The sequence below is a fragment of the Rhinolophus hipposideros genome, assembly GCF_964194185.1.
Source record: "Rhinolophus hipposideros genome assembly, chromosome: 9".
Lineage (NCBI taxonomy): Eukaryota > Metazoa > Chordata > Mammalia > Chiroptera > Rhinolophidae > Rhinolophus > Rhinolophus hipposideros.
In genome coordinates this window covers 87,403,531-87,426,357 of record NC_138055.1, presented here as the reverse complement: position 1 = coordinate 87,426,357, position 22,827 = coordinate 87,403,531, and the positions used below count along the sequence as shown (strand labels likewise).

At 42.6% G+C, this 22,827-nt stretch overlaps 1 pseudogene across 1 annotated transcript; it reads right to left on the bottom strand.

Moving 5' to 3' along the window:
- Positions 1-21,288: 21,288 nt before the first annotated feature.
- On the bottom strand, positions 21,289-21,844 carry LOC308501944 (eukaryotic translation initiation factor 1A, X-chromosomal-like; annotated as a pseudogene). Its single transcript has one exon. The product of its transcript is annotated as a eukaryotic translation initiation factor 1A, X-chromosomal-like (transcript).
- Between the last annotated feature and the right edge of the window lie 983 nt (positions 21,845-22,827).

Sequence of the window (22,827 nt, the reverse complement as noted above, 5' to 3'; positions counted from 1 at the left end):
TTGAGGGATGTCTGCCCTTGATAATTGCTACTGAAGAGTAAAATATGGAGGAGGACGGGGAGTAGGGGAGATGAAGAGTCACCTGACAGTGCAGAAACCTGGCCAACACTCCCTCACCTGGGTGACCAGCGTTAACATCATCAGTCCTGTTGATTGCAGGTACCTTTGATTTGATGTGATGGAAATGGCACTTCACCTTTGTGGTAAGTCTCCCCAAATTCCATCACCCCAGTCGAACCAGGAGAAGAACAAAACAAACCCAAATTGAAGGATATTCTACAAAATACCTGGCCAGCACACCTCAAAATCCTGAAGGTCATCAAAAACAAGAAAAGTCTGAGAAACTGTAATAGACCAGAAAAGGCTAAGGAGACATGACAAGTAAAAGTAACATGGTACCTGGATGGGATCCTCAAACAGCAAAAGGACACTGGGGACAAACCAGTGAAATCTGGACAAACCGTGGAATTTAGTTAAGAGTAATGTGTCACTGTTGGTTCCTCCAAAGGTACCACACAAATGGAAGATGTGAACCACAGGGGAAACTGAGTGAGGGACTCCATTTCTTAGCCATTTCTCAATTGCTTTCATGGACCTCTCTGTGTTATCTTTGCAACTTTCCTATCTAAACCTATCTTAAAATTAAAAGTGCATACCAAAATAATGTGTGAAAATAAATGACATCACCATACAGGATCACCATACTGGATCCCTCATACAGTGCTGAAGGGCGTGGAAAATGGTACAACTGCTTTGGAAGACAGTTTGGCAGTTTTTTTTTTTTAATTAAATATGCAACTACTACACGACCCAGCAATTGCACTCCCGGATATTTTTCCCAGAGAAATGAAAACTATGTTCATACAAAAATCTGCATGGGAATGTTTATAGAGGCTCTATTTGTACTCGCCCCCAACTGGAGACAACCCAGATGTGCTCCGTTGTGTGAATGGTGAAAGAAACGGGCACATCCATGCATGGCATGTCACTCAGTGATAACAAGGAACGAACTGTTAATACATACAACAACCTGAACGAATGTCCAGAGAATACTGGTGCATGAAAAAGCCTATCCCAAAGGGTCACATGGTGTTATATAAGATTCTATTACATAACATTCTTGACAGGACAACATTATAGAAATGGAGGATACTGGTGGGTAAGGAGGAGCAGGATGTAAGGGAGGCGGTGTGGTTATTGAAGGACGACATGAAGGATCCGCGTGGTGATGAACACATTCTATATCTTGACGGTATCATTGTCTGTGCCCTGAATATGATACTGTCCTGTCTAACATTGTAAGATGTCAGCATTGGGTACAGGGACACAGGACATCTGTGTATTTCTCACAACTGTATGTGACTCTATCTTCTCAAAAGAGTTTAATTACAATATTGTAAAGAAAATTATCTACTAATGAAGTAGATGGGCTTTTAATTTTAATTACTTTATGGACCCATGCATGGTATTACTGAATTAGATGGGGAGCAGTAGCCATTCTATTCCCACTTTTCATTTTTATAGAAGTAATGCTGGGAAACTTTGTTCACATAAATAAGTTTGGAAGGAGTTTTATTATAGCAATATGATTTAACTCTCTGAACTCTTTCCAAGTTCTATGCCAAAAATAACATACTGCTCTATCATCAAGAATTATTTTTAATAATCTATCAGGTGACAACTCGATTAGGTCCTCCTCTGATATCACTGAAAGCCAAGAATTGGAAAACATCTGACTTACAAATATCTGTTATCCAGTTTTTGTAGTCATTAACTTTCTCTGTTTCTGAGAAGCCACCTACAATGCTTTACCAAGACTCATCAAATGATTATTAATTATCCTTATTATTCTTTTTCTTAGAAGCACCTTCTAATTTGATATGCTTAGAGTTGCATACATTGAAATATTGTTCATTTCAATACACATCTGCCAAAAGTTTTTTATAAATTATTTTTATATTCTCATGTGCTTTATTTTTATTATTGTCAAACTTTTAAAAGCTGTAAATTTAAAGCATTCAACTTATGAATAACATCTACAATTTAGCCTAATTAAAGGCAGTCATCATTGTAAAATGAATCATCCAGAGTAGATTTATTCTCCATCCCCAAACCAAAACCCACCTAAGTTTTTATTTTTCAATCCAAATCAATGTGTGTTAATATGTCCCCATGACAAACATTCTACATTTTAATTCTAAGATGAAAGATAATAGACAATTAGATAGATAGATAGATAGATAGATAGATAGATAGATAGATAGATAGATGGATGGATGATGGATGGATGGAGAGAGGGATGAATGGATGGATAGATAGATAGATGATAGATATGAGACTACTAGAGAGATAGGGCTTGAAGTTTTCCCATGAATTTATCACCCAGATAAAGTAAGGCACCATCACCTTTAGTATTTCCTAACTTCATTCACATTATTTTCATGGGATTCACATTATGGCAATACAGGTATGTTCTTTGACAATCATGGGGGAATGAATGTGAAGATTCGTAAAAGAAAATTGATCACTTTTACTGCATCACTATATGAGATCTGACAATTAATTTCGTGAACTTACCACTGTGCGCTTACATTGGCAGAACTGTACAAACAGCTCCATAAGGTTTCATAACCTTGGGATATCAGTGTCTCACAGTTGTGTCTGTGCCGACATGTGGCGGTGTCTTGCTGAGTGGCGTTCATTATTGTTGTTGCGTGTTTTTGTGTGTTGCCTCAAGAATGTATAAGCTTGAATTAGAGCAACAAATATTAAATTTCTTGTTAAACTTGGCAAAAGTGGAAGTGAAATCAGGGATCTGTGAGTCCAAGTTTACGGGGATAATGCCATGAAGAAAACGGCAGTGTAGAAATGGATTAAATGTTTTTCTGAGAAGAGAGACCGCATCACTGATGAAGAGAGATCAGGGCAGCCAGTCATGAGCAGAACTGATGAAAACATTGCAAAAAGTCATCAAATCGTGCGTCAAAATCATTGGCTGACTGTGAGAAGCATAGCAGACCAAGCAAATATCGATAGAGAAACAGTTAGGAAAATCTGAACTGAAAATCTTGGCATGAGAAAGGTGTGTGCATAAGTGGTCCAGAAGGAGCTCACCGATGAACAAAAGCAAAGGAGAGTCGAAGTTTGCCAAGACCTTTTGGAGAGGCAAGATGACATTTTGGGCCATGTTATCATTGATGATGAAACATAGCTGACCCTGAAACAAAGCGTCAAAGTGCACGGTAGAAGTCAGCCAATTCTCCATGACCAAAAAAGTTCCATCAGTCCAAATCAAGAGTCAAAACGATGTTGCTAACCTTTTTTGACATCAGAGGGATTATTCATTATGAATTTGTACCAACTGGACAAACAGCTAACCAACTTTACTATTTGGAAGTGCTGAAAAGGCTGCATGAAAAAGTTAGACGACCTGAACTTTGCACCAACAATTCATGGCTCTTGCATCACGACAATGGCACCAGCTCACACGGCACTGTCTGTGAGGGAGTTTTTAGCTAGTAAATAACTGTATTGGAACACCCTCCCTACTCACCTGATCTGCCCCCAATGACTTCTTTCTCTACCTGAAGATAAAGGAAATATTGAAAGGAAGACATTTTGATGACATTCAGGACATCATGGGTAATACAACAACAGCTCTGATGGCCATTTCAGAAAAAGAGTTCCAGAATTGCTTTGAAGATGGGACTAGGTGCTGGCTTGAGTACACAGCTTCCCAAGGGGTGTACTTGGAAGGTGACCATTAAGCAATGAGGTATGGAGCACTTTTTCTAGGATGAGTTCGCAAACTTAATTATCAGACTTGGTATATCCTCACCCCCAATGGGCTGAAGTACCTTGTTTCTAATGCCATGCTTTGCCCTTAACAGAAATATGTATAAGACAAAGAAAGACACAAAGTTTCAGAGATTTATGTTGTTTTCATTAACATTTTCAGTTGTCCTTTGATGCCATGGAGGTTTTTCTACTTGGCCTAATGCACCGTATAAGTTTGGGGATAGATGTGAGTTAACAATTTTTTCTTTTTTGTAAAGTGGGCTAAAGGCTATTGAGAAAGAGCAGGCCTGACCCTCCAATTGTAGGCACATTATCAAGCAGATCAGTTTTAGGGAAGGGTGAAGAAATGGAACAGAAGATCTGGAAGTTGGTTCCCTTAAAGCAATTCATGCCTGAATATCACTTGGAAACTCTTCCTGTCTCCTCAGGGACAGTCACACTTCAGTTGGTGAATCACTGTTCTTCCTTCTTGCAACGCACACACAGAAACGGGTGTATGAAGACCTAGAAGCTCTTCTGAACTTAACAAGGACCTTTGCACCCATCATTTCACTGTTGTTTGAGCCGTAACCAATGAACATACCTATTTGGGTGACCAGTGTTGAATCTTACAATTAGTTCAAGGTGGTGTCAGTACACAGCTTCCCTTTCTCTTCTAAGAAAGAGAAACCAAATGTCTTTAGGAAGTAATAGCCTCTGACAAGAGGCCAAATGCACACACCTGCAGCAAACACACCACACATGAAATGTGCATAAGGATACAGCAAAGATATTTACTCTTCTTATTGAAAGGGAGGGATGAGACTGCTAGAGGGGTTGAAGGAACTGGAAATACAGGATTCCAAAGATTGGGGGGTTTCAGGAGGATTTGCATTTGTTTCCGAGAATCACAAATGGGTATAAATGAGATTTGATGGAGTAAGTAAGGCCAGTGGACTAATACCTTTTAAAAACGTCCACAGCTATCTCTTGGTAAATGAAACTGTTTTTGTCATCTTTTCCTATCCACAGGTAAGATTTTATTTTTGAGCCAGACTTCTGTATTCAATGATAAAAGGGAAGGGGGAGGGAAAGAGGGAAGAGAGAGAGAGAGAGAAAGAGAGAGAGAGAAAAGGAGAAAGAAAAAAAGAAAAGAAAAGAGGGAGGGAGGGAGAGAGGGAAGAAGGAAGGAAGGAAGGAAGGAAAGAAGGAAGGAGGGAAGGAAGGAAGGAAGGAAAGAAGAAAGGAAGATAATCGATTTGTCATCTTCCTGGAATTTCAGCTCAATTTCTGGACTGGTGGTAGTAAATGGGTTAATTTATACTAAAGTGTTATTGGCTTACAACACCTATACCCTCTGAAAATCCCTTCTGGCTCAAAGCCTCTGTGAAATATTGTGTACATTAAAGAATCAAAGTAAAATAATAATAATGATAATAATGAAAGAAATCTTAGAGAAAAGGAATCGGGGAGATGACTGGTTCTCCTCACTCAGAGAGTTCAATCAGGAAACTCCCTGCAGTGCCCAACTTTTGAGCTCACCAACAGGCCAGCAGATGCCATCTGCCAGTAGATGGCAGTCTTCATATTAACTGCCTATTCACCATTCCTTTCTACCAGATATGTTGGTAGGGTTGGTTGGCTTAATGCACAGGCGGAATGGGAAGCTACCTGCACAGTATGAATTGGAGAGCCTTAGGTGAGATCTCCACCTGCTCAGAATTAACTCCCTCATAGATCCTGCCATTTATGTCTAAAATTCAAATTTATCCACTTTGTGTGTGTGTTGGGGTATGGGCATTATTGTGGATGGCAAGCAGGAAGGGAAACTGAGGTTAGTCATTAACACTTTAGCAGGAACAAGTTTGGTATATTAACTCAGGAGTGAAAGGACCTTGAAAAAGTATACCAAAAGATTGGTATCTTCTATGAAGAGAATCTACCCAGGTTTGGTGGTTGTATAGGTAGGACATTCTGTGTGTAAGCTGGAGTGGCATGTAGGCACTGGGCACCTGAGTTACTGGGCGACTTTAAAAATAAAAAGAGGTAAAAAGAAAAGAAGTGGCAGACGGAAAGAGATCGATGTTGCCTGCACTCAGGCCTGCCCTGCCCAGTGTTTCCTTCAGCTCCCATCTCATGGTGGAGGAGTTTCTTGAAGGTCCTTACTCTGGAAAGCTCCTTACTCCTTGGCTGGCTCCAGAGGTTATATAATTCCTTGTCATTCTCTGATGCCTGTGGCTCTGGATTGTTAGGACCAGCATCTTCTTAATCTCTAGGATGGCCTGAGAAGTGAGGGAACACAGACAAAGGAATCGTTCAGAGAGGGGCCTAAACGGTGAGAAGCTTGAAACTGGTACAGTACCTTTCCGAACATGGTAAACAAGATACCGTCTTTGGACTCCAATGGCTGTCACGTGGACCATGTCACACACGTTCTGTGCAAGCCCCAAGGTGGAACCCAACTTGCAGAGAAATCGATCATAATGTGAGGAAAACATAACCTTCTGTGATGATGACGATGGCAATACCAGCTCACACTTACTGAACCATACGTGGTGTCAAGGCACCAGGTCTCATTTAATAATCATAGCATTGCTGTGGGGTGCGCGTTATTATCCCCCCCATTTACAGGTGAAGGACAGAGGTTTATGGGAGTTAAATGACTGGCTGCCGCCTTAGACGGAACGGGCTGCCCCAGAATCAGTAAGTGCCCTTGTACAGACGCACTGAAGCAGAATTGGGGACATGGGGCAAGAATGCCACAACAGAGACGCATTGGATTCAATGATCTGACATGTCCTCCCACTCTTAGGGCATGTGGGTGCCTTCAGTCCTGCAACAAGTGGGGTGCCCAGTGGGGTTCTAGGGACTAACAGAGATCATGTTACCAAAAGGGGGGTGTCAGGGGGAAGAATTACTAAACACACAATTTGGGGTTTTTAAAAAGAAGAATTGCGATAGGTACCATCTCACGGAAGTGAAAAAGTGCTGTGAGAAATTACAAGCGGAGCGGGCTGCAATCTAGCAGTTCCTCTAGTCTGAGGAATCAAGGAAAGTGACATTTAAACTGAGACCCGAACGCAGAGTAAGAGATACTCCAGCAAAGCAGCAGGAGAAAGGAGGGAAGAGTGTTCCAGTGCAGGGAACAGTTTATACAAACCCCCAGTCAGAGTGGGGAAGGGGAGCTGGTCTGAAATGACGCTGGCCAGGTAAGCAGGCAGGTATCATGCACGCAGTTCTAAGCCACACTGAGACTATCCTTAGATTAAGATGGGGATTTTGAAGGCTGTGAAGCAGGGCAGAGATATGATGAGCTCTATGTTTTCTCAGACTACTGTGATTGCCGAATGGACGTGGGAATGAAGAAGACTGAGAGATGCCAAGAGACCAGTGAGAGCTTGGTAGAGGAATAGGAAATAGCCCTTTTTCCTAAAGGTTCACAAGGCATCGCCCACTCACACTGGCTGGTGGGCATCTTCCAGAAGGGAAGGTGTGGGGACAAGAGTCCCACAGAGCAGTTTCCGGGCTCTTGACCTCAGGTGGAAAGGTGCTGGCTCAGTTATTAAATGGCCGTCAGCTGTTACCAGTTAGCCATTAGCCACTAATATAACTGCCATGGCTACGCTGGGGAGTTGCTTCGTTGGCAGAGAAGCAGACTCCTGATTGCGGCTAGCAAGTGGGGTTTCCAAGAGGATTGTGGATTGCAGATCATGTTGATCCTACTTCCTGTGTCTCACCCACCTGCCAGTGAGCCGGGGGCATGGGGGGCCCCTTTTTGGGGTACTGGTGGATGTTTGCTTTTGTGTCTCGACCAGCCGCCATCGAGAATATAGTGGTACGACTCCCCTGTCTGTGGCTCCGTTGTTGTTCCTTTTTGGCCTCACCATATCCTGTGTTCTTATGTGGAGAGTGGGAGCTGAGACCCTGCATGACAGAAGGAAACCTGGGAGCAGAAGACAGAAGACAGGCTTGAGGCCGGGTGTAGGTCTCCACCAGCCTGACCCGATGGGGCTGTCCTTTCTGGTCAACATTCTTGCTGAGGTTTCCAAATCTGCACGCAGCAGTTCAGGTCAGTGCTGGGCAGGGTGTGCTGGGGAGCTGTTGTGCTCCGTTCCATAATGCAGGACAGCTGGACTGAGCTGCAGCCCCAAGTGTCCACCTCCACACTGCCCAGAGCTGTTGGTTCCTTCCCCACCACCCAAGAGGAAGGTGTGGGAAGCTAGAACTAAAGTCACGGAAGCTGGGAAGTCAGAGAAGGAAAGCTTATCCTTCGAAGAAAAATCCCAAATCAGATAATTATTCTAAATGCATAGATGAGCTCAGAATGGATGCATGTTTCATGCCTATCTGGCAAATTGTGGGACTGCAGAGCCATGTGGTGGAAAGAACAAAGAACTAAATGAGAGAGCTTGTCTCCCCCAGCTTACTGGGTGGCCTTGGATAAGACTTTTGACCTTTCTCTCTGTTTCCTCAGGCTCAGAGATAATTGTATTTGTCACCTTTATCTTGCAAGGATGCTGTAAACCTCAAGCTCCAAAGGAAAGTGTTCTGGCAGTTAAAAGCTTGATACAGAAGTGAGGCAGTGGTGTTGTTAGGACTGATAATCAGATGGCAGGGTTGGGAAAGAGCCTGGCTTTGTTTCCAGCTGTCAATAATGTCATATAGTGCTTTGCGTTGGAAATCAAGCCTTCACATTCTAGCACTTCTTCTGAATGTCATCCTGCAATGTTCTCCCGCCAGAAGCTCTTTTCCTCTACTCACCCCTCACCTGCCCCTGCTCCCACAGTCCCGAGATTCTTAAGATATTGTAACAGAGACACTGCAGACAGACGCGTCTTCAGTCTAGTTCAAGAGCAGCTTTCCCCATTCTCTGCTAACGTCAGTTAAGAAATCCTTTACACACAGGAGGTGACTACTATATTTAAGCCAGTGACCAAGCAGTGTTTAAGCAGGAGAGGTCTTTACCAATATGAAATAGGAAAATGTGTGAGATGGACAGTGCGTGCAGTAGATGTTTTCATTTGTATTCTCTAGACATTATTGAAACTTGATCTCCTTAGAGAACGCAGCACCCTCTCCCTCTCTCCTGAACCACAAGCACAAGTCCATTTCATTTTCTTCAGACATTTACCATGTCTAAACTTTTTATCCGTTTGTGCATTGTCTGTCTCTTCACTAAAAGGAAAGCTTAAGTGGAGAAGCCATGTTTGTTTTATTCAACACTGTATCTCTAATACCTAAAACTGTGTCTGGCACATAGTAGGTACTCAGTAAATATTTGATTGACTGAATGAAGGTTGTGTTTTTCTAGTTTGTGAACTGTCTGTTATCTGTCTGTACCCACCGGAATACAAAATCTGTAAGGGCAGCAACCTTGACTTTTCTTTGCCATGATATCCTCACCACCTAGAACCTCAAGCACTAGAAAAATGATAAATGAATGTGTGAATGAATGAATGAATATAGGCTGAATATAGAGAAGAATGTAGGCTGAAGAGTTTAGGAAAAATTCTAGGAGGAAAAGGAATCTGAGCTGGTCTTGAAAAGATTAGTAGAGTTTGGATATCATCATTATTTTAACCTTATTCTGTGAGATCTGATATTAATAATAATGTACTAACATTTACAGAGTTCTTGTTAGGGGGAAGCATTATTTTGGGGTACTTTATGACCATGTTTTATATTCCAGAGAACATATTTAAACTAGTTTATAAGTCAACCTGAAATAATTTTCTTCATTAAAAAATAAATCGGCTTTGACACATTCTTGTCATGGAAGTCAACCATTGTTCCCGTGATGCTCTGAACAGCTGCAGTCCAGAGGAAGCCAGAGGAAGCTCCTCCCGCCTGCTGTTTAAGCAGCTGGCAGGTTAACAGAGACCACCCCAGACCCTGCAGCTATCAGCAGCTGCCTGAGCGGATGGAAATTCTGCTGCCATAGAGTCCAGCAGATGAGACCAAAGGGAGTGGACGTGGCCACTGGTCTGACCTGCGTATGTCAGCCCTACAGTGGAGGAAGTTTCTTAATCCCAAAAGGTCAACCAGTTCTCATGGTTCAGATGGGACGTGTTCAAGTCTTGTAGCAAGAGCCTCTCTGTGTTCTCCCTCCAGCCAGGTACTCTGGGGGCCACCTCAACTGCTGGGTTTCTCGAGAGCCCTCACTTTTCAGACTTTCTTCAGCCCCTCTGGAGGCTACAAAACCAAACTCCTAGATTTGTAGAATGTTGGAGCTGGAAAGAGCCATAGAGATTATTTAGACCGATCTCCTCATTTGACGGAGCCCAGAGGTACATTGTCCTGCCCCAAGCCACATAGCTAACTGATGGAAGCTAAAGTCTCTTAACTAGATGGCTGTGGCACTTGTGTCACTTGTGTTCTAAACAGGTGTTTGCAGTATGATTATTAGCAGTTCTGTTGTTTTCATCTTTTTCCCAAACAGCAGTAATTAGTATGTTATTAATTAACAATACTGTTATTAATACTATTGTCATCCGTTGAGCAATTCTCTGTCAGATTAGGGTTTTATTTAGCATTAACACTCTGATGGTAATAAGTTTTCATTTATTCAGAATGATGGAAGTGTCAGGTTGAAAAGAATATCTACTGAGTGGAACACCTTGTAGAAATTATAATTTTTCTATGATTTAAAATGTAATTCATTACTCTCACCACAAAAACCAAACACAAGTAGAATTTTCTTGGGCAGTAGCATATTATAGCAGAAAATTCTCAGGTTTTAGGAACTGAAAATTTGTGTTCTAGTCTCGATTCTAGATTCCACTGTCTTCTAAGTGTGTAACATGAGGCCAGTTGCTTAATATCTCTGAGCTTCTGACCCCTCATCTTTAAATCAGGCTTACCAAAACTGAGTCCATATGCTTTGTACCATGTTACCCTGCCAACCCGGCCACAGTAACTTGGATCAGAAATGGGCCCATGCAATGCTCTAGAGAATGCCAGCTGCCTGAGAGGTAGGCTGCTGAGACTGGCCCCTGGGAATCTACTGATTGGACCGCAACTAACCCATTGAAGCAGGCAGCAGGACATGTGAATATGAGTTACTCGGAGAGGACAGAGAGCGAGGTGACCCAGAAACTTAGAGACACAGAGAGGGGAAGCCATGGAAGCCATTCATAAACAGGGCACAGGAGACAAGGGTGGGAAGAAAATTGGTCATCTGGTAGCAGCACTAAAGATAAACAGTTAAGGGGGTGCTGTGGCCTCCAGACCCTCCACAGGCAGCTGTGGCCCTACTGTCTCAGCACATTCTGGCAGCTGCTTTATAAAATGAGTTCCGGGTATCTTGTAGAGATAAATAGAGAGAAAAAGAAAACGTGGCCTCTCCCCTCAGGGAGTGCTTAATCTCTCATTCTCATAAAAGTCAAGCTAGTAAAGAACACATGAAATACCGTAAGAGTCTAGTAGCTAAAGCCACACGCTTCGGAAATGAGCAGAAATGGACTTAATTCCTAGCTCTTCCATCTGCTAACGATGTAAGCTTGGAAGAATTTCTGGATCTCACCAGGTCCTCACTTCCTCTACAAAAAGGGCACGACGCAAGCCCCTCAGCCTTGAGTGGGCTGTGAGGACTAAAGGAGGGAGAACAACACTTGTTATCAGAGCTCCTTCCATCAATGGCGTTTCTTTGATCACAGCCACGTCTCTCTGGGTCAGCCCTCATGCGGGGGTTCTGCCTTCCTTGGCTGTGAGAGGTGGGCTGGCCGAGGAAGGAGAGAGAGACGACAGGGGAAAACCGGTAGAGAAAGCTGCCTCTAGTCATCCCAGGGGCGGGGGGCCCACAGCCCAACTTAATAAAAGGAAAATCACTCTGAGTCCTTGTGAGGTGCCCTGGCCTCGTGCACCCGAAGCCGCACTTTCCCTCCCCAGCACGAGGCCTCGGCAGCAGCCTCTCTGCTCTGGAGGGAGGGCTCAGGACCAGAATGCTCCAGCTGCAAGCGAGTTCCTAGAAAGTCCCATGAAATGGCTGGCATTCCTTTGCGGTGAGTAATCAGCCCTAACAAAGCCCACTGGTATTTCCGAGTCCATTCCCAGTGCCCAGAGCCGGTCCAGAGGCACAGCAGCTGCAGGGAGTGGAATGCAGCTCGGCACTTTGTCCTGGATTTAGCCTTCTGGAGAGACTCTTGGCCCGGAAGTGGGGAGGTGCTCTGAAGGCCATCCCATGCATGCCACTGCCTCTGGGCCCAACTATTTTAAAACATGGGTGTTTGGGGACCCCTTATAACCCACCAAAGTGTGGGGATCAGGGGTGCCAGGGTGGGGACGGGAAAATGATGTCCCTTTATCTTCTCTTTGATCTGCCACAAGAAGGGGCTGCAGGGGAGGGGGAAGAAAGAGAGAGAGAGCAGCTTAGCCGCCCATAACGTCGCCACACACCGCCACGTCATCCCCATCCCAGCTTTCTCTCCTGTGGTGTCTAGGCCAGGCAATCCCTGTATTTCTCCTCTCTGGGCCACTCATCAAGAGTCTGTTGCAGCCACCATTCCTGGAAGCTCAGAGCTACAGAGCTATTCCTTATTCTCTCCAAATCGGGGCAACAGGGGTTTCCCTGAGCACCCATAGGCCCAGGTCAGATGCACTGGGGGCGGGGGGGGGGGGGCGGCATGTCTTTGCCTTAGCTCTTTAGGGGTCACAGCCACCCTGGTGAGAGGTGTTCTTAGCCCATCTTTACTAACAAGGAAACTGAGGCACAGCAAAATCAAATGACTTGCTTGAGATCCTGCAGCTGGTCTTTCTACTTCCTGGACAAACCCTCTGGAACCTCCAGGCCGCTTTTCCAGGGACAGCAGCTTCAATTGCTCCCTGTTTGTCCACCGACTCCCATCCCAAATGAAACAACAGCACCCTTGCAGGCCACAAGCCACAGCGAACTGCTGCAAAGCCTCCACAGGAAGAGCTCTAAAATGTCCTCTCCAAAATGGTGACGCTTGCCCCCCGCGTAATTTTAAGGCAAGCATTGCCACTCCCCAGAGTGCAACTCCTGGGCAGGCAGATTTCCTCTGCATGCCCTGTCTGCATAATTTCTGAGCTCCCCCTGGATGCCCCCTGTAAGGAGTAGCCCTGAGGGGAGCCCTGGATGGGGAGGGGGCCAGGGCCAATGGCCCTCAATCCAGGTATCCTGTAAATACTTCGATCATTTTGGATTTGCCAGGGGGTAACTGCTTTTAGTTGTTTCAGTTGTTACAAGGAAAGAAGATTCTGTAAGCACACAGTTGCCTGTGGTCGGGGGATGATCTCAAACTGCTAGTTCCTGGGCTAGCAGCCAGCTGCCTTGGATGGTCAGAAGGTGAAATTTGAATGCTGGTGAATGGAGAGCGGAAGTTCAGCAAGGCTGAGTGAAGCCCATTCATGAAAAAGATCTCGTCTCACTTCCTTATTGCCAGGAGTCAGTGTGGAGGGGTGTGTGTGCGTGTGTGTGTGTGTGTGTGTGTGTGTGTGGCTTTCTCTCTCACTTCTTCTCCCACCCCTCCTCTTTTCTTTCTTTCTTTTTTTTTCTCTCTCTATCCACAAAATATCAAGTTCATCCTCAGGAAACGGCCAAAGAATGTGTAGCTAGTCTGTGGTTTGCTGAGAAAAGAAAGGACAAGAAAGAGATTCTATAAGGCAATACTCAACCTCCCTGAAACCCCCCCCTCCTCCTCCTCCTACTCTTCCTCCTCCCTTCCTGCCTCCCTCCCTCACAGCATTCAATATTAGGATTATGAAAGGATAAAAGTATGATTTCCAGTCTGCCCTCCTGTTCCCAGGTCATGCTGCTCCCCTGCCCGAGCTGTCCTCACCCTCAGACCCTCTGGTTTGAGATGACAGAGCAAGTCTCACATGGGAGCTGAGCTCTGCCGTAGGTGGGATGGGAGGGTGGTGAAGGCTGACCCAAGGGGAGCTTCTCTGGGGTTGAACTCAAGGCTTTCCCCTGGGGAGAAATTCACTGTGTCCAGTTAGGATCCACCTCAGGGGAACACGCGGGACCTCTGGCGGGCCATGCTTGTCACTAGGAGCATGACTTCCAAGCTTTCAGAAGGCTGCTGTGTAGCTGTGAAACCTGGGGCCACTTAATCTCCCGGAGCCTCAGTCGTCTCGTGACCTGTAAAGTGGGGATAATGATAATAGTCCCCTCCTCATAGTGTTGTTGCAATGATTAAGATAATGTACACAAAGGACGTAATTAGCACAGAATGTAATGATAGGAAAGATTGTGTTTTTTTGTTGAATACCTCCAAGACAGGGAACTCACTACATCTGCAGGCAATCTGTTCCATTTTCAGCAGCCCCATAAGGACACTACCAACTCTGCTGGGCTTTCTGAGTCTCAGGAGGTAGAAGGCACTTCCTTTGCCTTTAGAAAGAGAAGCTGGGATGACTACAAAAAATAAAAATAAAAAATATGTGCCCAACTCAGCTTGACCCACTCTGGTTCACTGGGGCCTCTAGCCATCTAGCCACTGGTGTGAGGAAGAAGATGTATCCCAGGGAAGAGGATTGAACCAAAGTCTCCAAAATGATTAATTGGTGCAGATTTTAAGTTTGAAGAAGCTTTCAGTTGTTTCTTTCAGACTCTAGCCAGGAAGTGCTTACTGGGCACCCGCAATGATCTCGGAGTAGTCTGGGAGGAGGTGCACCTGTCCCCGCAGCTGAGGCCCCCTCCATGGGTGCAGCAGGTGGAAGAGCATGTAGGTACTTTCCCCACCCCGTGAAATCTCATTCTCGCTGATCCTGCACATTTGTGAAAACTGTCATGACAATTGCTATTCATAATGTCCTCCTAATGATGGCGTGAAGTCATCTGGACAGGTATTAGTCTTCTCCCCATTTTACAGATTACAAAACTGATGCCCAGTGATCCTGGTGGTGGAATGTAAAGGTGCTGGAATTCTCCAAGCAGCTGTCGGTACCTCTTAGGTCGGTTCTCCAGGTGGTGCAGATGACAAAAGAGCGATTCTTCTCTGTGTCCCCAATTACTCTTCACTGAGTTAGGCAGAAGCTTCTGACCACCCTTCAAGTTCCTTCCCAAGGGGCTCCTCCAGGATATGGACCGACTGTCCCACATCCCTGTCCTGGGTTTGATTTGACCTTAGGTTTGGCCATGCAATTGACATTCGCTGATGCGTCCCAGCACTTCAGGGGGCACACGCTCCAAGCCTGCAGACCCCAGTTGGAGAAGGAGGGGTTCCCTACTAAGGCATCTCTCCCACTGCCTTCATTACTCCCCCCTTTCTTCCCCCATGTCTCCAAGCCATCCATTGATAGTGAAAGAGAGGAAACATCTGGTCTGGGTTCAGCTCCTCTGCCCTTGTGGGTGAGGGGGGCAAGGAAAGATGGTTGGAGGTCTTGCAACCTTGAAATAAACCAACGGTTCTGTTGCACTGCTCTACAATCCAGTATCCTTTTCTTCCCCTGACCTGAATACCATCCGCCCCCCCCCCAGCAAGAACCCCGCTAACACCAACCCCCACCCCTGCCACCACCTAAAAGACAGCTGTTGCTGCCACTTCCAGAAGCCAGAAAGATCCATGACCAAAGTGGGGGCTCCAGGATGTCTCTGCAAAGACAATGAAGACTCTGATGGTCACAGGACCAGGGTGGGACGGCACTAAACACACTACCAAACTCCCTAAATGTACTCTTCCTCCAAACCCCCTCTTCCTTTCCCTCTCCCTCTCTAATCATAATAAATTATTTTTTTATGGAACATTCACTCTGTGCCAAGCACTTACAGAAATTACCTTATCTAATCATCACAATGTCCCATCAAGATAGGTATTCAACCCCTTCTTACAGATGACAGAGTAAAAGCACAGAAAGATTAAGTAACTTAGCCAAAGTCACACAGCTGTGAAGTGGCAGAGCTCAAATTCAAACGCTATCAGACTCCAAAGCCTATGTTTTTACTAGCATCTGCACCAAACTCTCTCTCTCTGAATTCTCCCTAAATTCTCTTTTTTTCTCCCATTGAACCCACCGGTATTCAGGCACCACCATTTTATAACAACTGGTACCGGTATTCTTCAGCTGTCCTCTTCCCTACCTATCAGGAATTCTTTGTTTGTTCATTTCCACCATTCACTCACATTTGAGGTCAAGACTCACCAGCTCCCATGTGTTCAGCATGTGCTACATATTGAGGTAGAATCAAATACTCTAATCACTGTTCCAAATATCTACTGGCTGCAGAGTCATCAGGAAGCATGATGGCTGGGGCGGCACAAGGACGCAGTATTCCCAGACCTTACAGGAGAGATGCTCCCGTGGTTAGTTCAGGCTTATTCTCGCCTTACTGCCTCCCGGTTCTTTCTCTGGGGCTTGGAAAAATAAATAAATGGTAAGAACCAGGGGTGAGTGGTGTGATGTAGCGATTGCTCAGACAAAGACCAGGTCCCAGGGGCTGTTTCGCTAGGTGTGGCCTCATTGCAGTGTGAGACTCCCCAGCCCTTAAATGATGGCTGGTGACCGTCTTGAGTCAAAAGAAGAATAGGAGCAAATGCTTGTTGCCAGTTAAGGGGGCAACAAGTCTGAGAGGCACTGAGGGAGACAGACCATATGCAGCAGAGGAAATTACTGAGGGATGTTGGGGCCTTGTTGTGGAGGGGGGCGCTGACTGATGGGGAGGGACAGCCTTGGTGTGTGAGACATTGCAATGCACACAGTGTGTCGTGAGGTTGTACTTGGAAAAGTGAAGGGAAGGGGCTGTGCTGAGGGACTGTCTCGGGGCCAAAGCATGCCTGGGGCTGCCGGTGCCGCTGTTTCTGCACAGGTTGGAGAGCAGTGATGAAGGGCGTTGGTGTCGGACAGACTGGGGTTTGAATCCCAGCTTCACTCTTACTAGCAGTGTGAGCCTAAACAAGTTTTTTAGCCCCTCTGAGCCTTGGTTCTATTATCTATAAAATGGGCATAATAATACCTACTCTACGGTGTTGTCATAAGAACTCAATGAAATATGTGTGTGAAGAATTTAACACAGTGCTTGGCATACGATGTCTCACAATTAAGTGCCCTTACATTAGCAGCGCTGTACAAACAGCTCGATGAGGTTTCATAACCTTGGGATATCAGTGTCTCCCAGCTGTGTTCGTGTGGAGAGTGGTGGTGTCTTGTTCAGTGGCGTTCATTATTGTTGTAGTGTGTTTTTGTGCTGTCCCAAGAATGTCTAAGCTTGAATTAGAGCAATGAACAAACATTACATTTGTTGTTAAACTTGGCAAGAGTGGAAGTGAAATCAGGGACATGTTAGTCCAAGTTTATGGGGATAATGCCATGAAGAAATTGGCAGTGTACAAATGAATTAAACGTTTTTCTGAGCGGAGAGAATGCATCACTGATGAAGAAAGGTCAGGGTGGCCGGTAACGAGCAGAACTGATAAAAACATTGCAAAAATTCAACTAATTGTGAGTCAAAATCATCAGCTGACTGTGAGAAGCATAGGAGACCAAGTAAACATAGATAGAGAAACAGAAAAATCTTACCTGAAAATCTTGGCATGAGAAAGGTGTGTGCATAAGTGGTCCAGAAGGAGCTCACCAATGAACAAAAGCAAAGGACAGTAGAAGTTTGCCAACACCTTTTAGAGAGGCAAGACGATGTTTTTGGCTGTGTTATCACTGGTGATGAAACATGGGTGTACCAATATGACCTGAAACAAAGCATCAAAGTGCACGATAGAAATCAGCCAATTCTCCATGACCAAAAAAGTTCTGTCAGTCCAAATCAAGAGTCATAAAGATGTTGCTAACCTTTTTTGATATCAGAGGGATTATTCATTATGAATTTGTACCAACTGGACAAACAGTTAACCAAGTTTACTATTTGGAAGTGCTGAAAAGGCGGCATTAAAATGTTAGACAAAAACGACCTGAGCTTTTCGCCAACAATTCATGGCTCTTGCATCACGACAATGCACCAGCTCACATGGCACTGTCTGTAAGGGAGTTTTCAGCCAGTAAATAAATAACTGTATTGGAACACCCTCCCTACTCACCTGATCTGGCCCCCAGTGACTTCTTTCTTTACCCGAAGTGAAAGGGAATATTGAAAGGAAGACATTTTGATGACATTCAGGACATCAAGAGTAATACAATAACAGCTCTGATGGCCATTCCAGAAAAAGTTCCAAAATTGTCTTGAAGGGTGGACTAGGTGCTGGCATCGGTGCATAGCTTCCCAAGGGGAGTACTTCGAAGATGACAATAGGGATATTCAGCAATGAGGCATGTAGCACTTTTTCTAGGATGAGTTCACGAACTTAATTGTCAGACCACATGTGACTAGTGCATTCCTTTTTTTTAATCCCCTCCCCCCCAGTTCATTCCTTTTCGTTGCTGAGTAGTATTCCAATGTATCCGTTTGTTTATCCATTCACCATTGATCATTGGGTTGTTTCCAGTTTTTGAAAATTATAAATAAAGCTACTATAACCCTTGTGCACAAGTTTTTGTGTGAACATAACTTCATTTCTCTTGGGTGGGATTGCTAGGTCAGATGGCAAAAATGTGTTTACTTATTTAAGAAACGCCAAACCATTACCTAAAGTTGCTGTGCCCACTTTGCATTACAACTAACAACTTTCTAGTTGCTCTATGTCCTTACCAACATTTCCTATTGTCAGTTTTTATTTTAACCACTAAGTATATAGTGCCATCTCGTTGTGATTGAAGTTGCATATTCCTAATAACTAAAGATCTTGAACATCTTTTCATGTGCTGTTCTTGTAATTTGTATCTATTCAATGGCGAAGTGTTTGTTGGAATCTTTTGTGCCAACATTTTATTGGGTTGTGTTCTTATTATTGTGTTGCCAGCATTTTTTTCTATAGTCTGGATACCAACACTTTGTCAAATATGTATTTTGCAAATATTTTCTCTCAGTCTGAGGCTTATCTTTTTATTCTCTTAACAGTTTTTCCTGTTTTCTTCTAGAAGTTTTAGGTTTTATGTGTAGGTCTATAATTCATTTCAAGATAGTTTTTATTCATGGTGTGAGGTATGAATCATTGTTTATTCTTTTTTTCATATGCATGCTGAAATGTTCCTACACCATTTATTGAAAAGTCTATATTTTCACACTGAATTGCCTTGGTACTTCTGTCAAAAATAAGTTGACCACATATGTGTGGGTCTATTTCTGGACTCTCTATTCTGCTTCATTGATCTATGTCCTTATTCTAGCCTAGGCCAAAACCACAATGTCTTGGACTGTTGTAACTTTATAGTAAGCCTTGAATTTGGGATGTGGTTTATTTTTTTTATATTTACATAAATGGAATCATACTGTATGTATTCTTTGCTTACTTTTTTTACTACAATAATTTTGGATCCATCCATGTTGATGTATATACTGCTAGTCCCTTCATTTCCAGTAGCATATAGTATTCCTTTGTATGTCTACAAGACAGTTTTTTTTTAATCATTCTACTCTTGGTTAGTACATAGATTGTGTATAGTTTTCGGCTATCCCAAACTATGTTTTAATGGACATTCTTGCACAGGCTTAATAGTGTGCCTGTGAAAGAGTTTCTCCAGGGTTTGAACCGATGTGTGGAATTGCTGAGTCCCTGGGACTATGACTCTTCATCTTTACTAGAGAAGACCAAGCCATTATCTAAAGTGATTGACCAGTTTTCACCCTCAGCAGCAGTGCATTAAACTATTCAGTGATTCACATTGTCAGCAACATACGGTATTGTCAGACTTTTTAACTTAAAATTGTACCTATGATGGTTTTCATTTACACATCTCAGAACACTAGAGAAGTTGGATATTCTTTCTTATGCTCTTTGGCTATTCAGCTTTCCTTTTTTTATAAAATGCCTGCTGTGTCTTTTCCTCATTTTTCTATTCAGTTGTGTTTTTCTTAATAATCTGATGAAGTCTTTATGTATTATGAACAGTATATATGTACCCTTTTACTCTTTCAATAGTAATTTTTGATAACCAGAAATGCTTCATTTTAACACAGTTAAAATTACCAGTGCATTTTTTAAAATAATTTTGCTTATTGAGCTATGTTTATAAACTCCTTCTAAGTCCTGAATTCATAAAGATACTTGCTTATGTTTCCTTAAAATATTTAACATTTTGACTTTCATATTTTAATTGTTAATTCATCTGAATGTATGTGTGTATATGGTGTCAGGTACAGATACGATTTTAACCAATTACCCCAGTATTGGGTCATCTGTACTTTTCTCCATTGTTTGAACTCCATCGATGGCAGTTCTGTCACATGTCAAGTTTCTAAAAATGTATGAATTGGTTTCTGGACTTTATCTTGTTCTGTTGATCTATTTGTCTGTCCCTTCATCAGTACCTATTATCTTAATTACCATCATTTTTTACAAGTATTGGTATCTAACAACATAAGCTCCTTACTTTGACTTCTTTGGGAGTATCTCAGCTATTCTTGGTCTTTTGTGCTTCAAGTGAATTTTTGAATCAAGTTGCCATAGCCCACCAAAAGGAAAAAATTCCCGCCTGTTGGGATTTTGTTTGTTTGTTTGTTTAAGGCCAAAATATACTCCATGTGACGTTTCATTGTATTTCTTAACTTATGGTTCCTTCCTTTTTCTTAGGCCAGTTAAGGAATGACTTAAGAAAGGCCTAGTTTATAGAATGTATTCTGAAAGTAATTTTTGATTTATATACTGTAATTTCATTGTTCATAAAACCCAAAACTATAGGTTATAAATACAGGTGACTTTTGACAATAAAATGACATATTTTAACACAACCTATTTTGAATAGTAAAAACTATTCTACTTGTTTTGCCATTAAAAGTTGTCTTGCTTAAGAAATTTTACATTAAGTAAAAAATACTATTAACTAATATATTAATGCTTCCAATGTTAAAATAATTGGGATTACCTAACACTGAATTTTTGCTACTACAAATCTTCTAAATTCAAAATTGCTACTCAAACCCATATTCTAAAAGCTGTGTTTTGAAATGCTTTTTTTTTCTGGTGACAACATAAAATGATGAAAAGAATGTTATCAAACAGTATAAAAATACATACAGCTACACAAATGTGAAAATAGCCCCCTTTTTTAATTTCAATTGTAGATTTCTGCCTCCCTCAAATTGTATCAAAAATCGCAAGAGAACATCTAGGTAACTGAACATACAAAAAGATTCTAAACAGACTGGTTGGAACTAGCCCATTGATGATAAGGCAATTTATTCAAAATATCCATTAACTAAAAGGCATTTGTTTTATTAATTCAGATTCTCTCTCTCCCTCTCTTCTTTCTATTGTTTTAATAGCAGATACTGTGGTCTTTTACCCCTAAATTCCATTACATCAAAAGAATAAAGTGTTAACATTTCACTTAAGATAATTGAACATCATTAGTTTTTAAAGAAATATAATAAATACTTTAAAACAGCGAAAATTAATCAGTGTGTTTTAACAAACTTCATTCATACTTACTGAAGTTTTATACTTCTTAACAGGTGATGGCCAAAATCCAAAGTGTAGCACAATACTCAGAAACTTTGAGTTCAATTTAGATATCATCAATGTCTGTACCATCTCCAATATCATCAAACTAGATTTCATCATCATCTCCAGGCCCAAATGTGTCTGTTTCATTGATTTTAGCATGTTCTGGGAGCTTGCCATATGCCTTCAGACTTCTACCTTCACCTGCGTTGTACTTTAAATTACATCAGCTCTGTTATCCTGTTAGTCTCGCAGACCAACCAGTAGAATCCCTGAGGTATGTGCCCAAACTCTTCTTTCTCAGTTCTCCTCTGATACGGCATGAGCTCTTTCCACCATCCAAGCACATTGCCTCTAATCGTCCATTTCCCAATATTTTGATGACCTCAGCATACTCTTGCTTATCCATGCTCTTTAAAGACTAATTCTCTCTCTCTCTTTTAATTCATTCTCATTCTTACTTCTAGTCTGTTTTTACCTCCTTTAAATTTATTGTCGGGCACAGCGGTGACAGCAGCCTCCTGGCATTTCCCACGCTTACCTGGTGGTGCCAGCCCAACAGCAGGACTCTGATGGCCCAGAGAAACAAAGCAGTATTGCAACTGCCAACCTGTTGGCATTTTAATTGTACTTTCATTGAATCTACAAATAAATCAAAATGAGGGAATCTATACTGGTACACTATTACATCTCCCTAGTCAGAATCATGGCTCGTTTCTCCATTTCATTTATGTATTCCAAATGAAGTTTGATAACTTGATAATTTGAAAAATTTTATATTTTTCCTCATAGAAGTCTTGCATATCTGTTAAATATATTCCTGGGTGTCTTGTTTTTTGTTGCCCTTGTGTTATCTTTTTTTTAAAATTAAATATCTGGGTTTTGATGGTGCATACAAATCAACTTTTGTATTGTTATCTTTTATCTGACAACTTTGATAAACTTTGCTATTTATCCCAGTAATTTGTCTGAAAAACAGCTTAGGTTATCTATGTGGACAGTCATATAATCTGCAAATATGGTGGTTTTATTTCTTTCCTTTTCTTTATAACTTTCTTTTTTTTTTCTTTCATATTGTACAGGCAGACCTTGGAGATATTGTGGTTATGGTTCCAGGCCACCACAATAAAGCAAATGTGACAAAGCGAGTCATGAATTTTTTGGTTTCCCAGTGCATATAAAAGTGATGTTTACACTATACTGTAGTCTGTTAAGTATGAAATAGCATTATGTCTAAAAAAATACCTTAATTAAAAATACTTTATTGCTAAAAATGCTAACCTTCGTCTGAGCCTTCAGCAAGTGATAATCATTTTGCTGGTGGAGGGTCTCACCTGGATGTTGATGGCTGCCCACTGATCAGGATGTTAGCTGCTAAAGTTGGCTGTGGTAATTTCTTAAAACAACAATGGAGTTTGCCACATTGACTGACTCTTCTTTTCACTTGAACACTTAGGGGTCATTTTGGGGTTATTAATTGGCCTAATTTCAACATTGCTGTGTCTCAGGGAACAGGGAGACCCAAGAAGAAGGAGAGAGAGATGGGAACGGCCAGTCACTGAAGAAGTCAGAATACACACACTTATTAAGTTTGCTGCCTTAT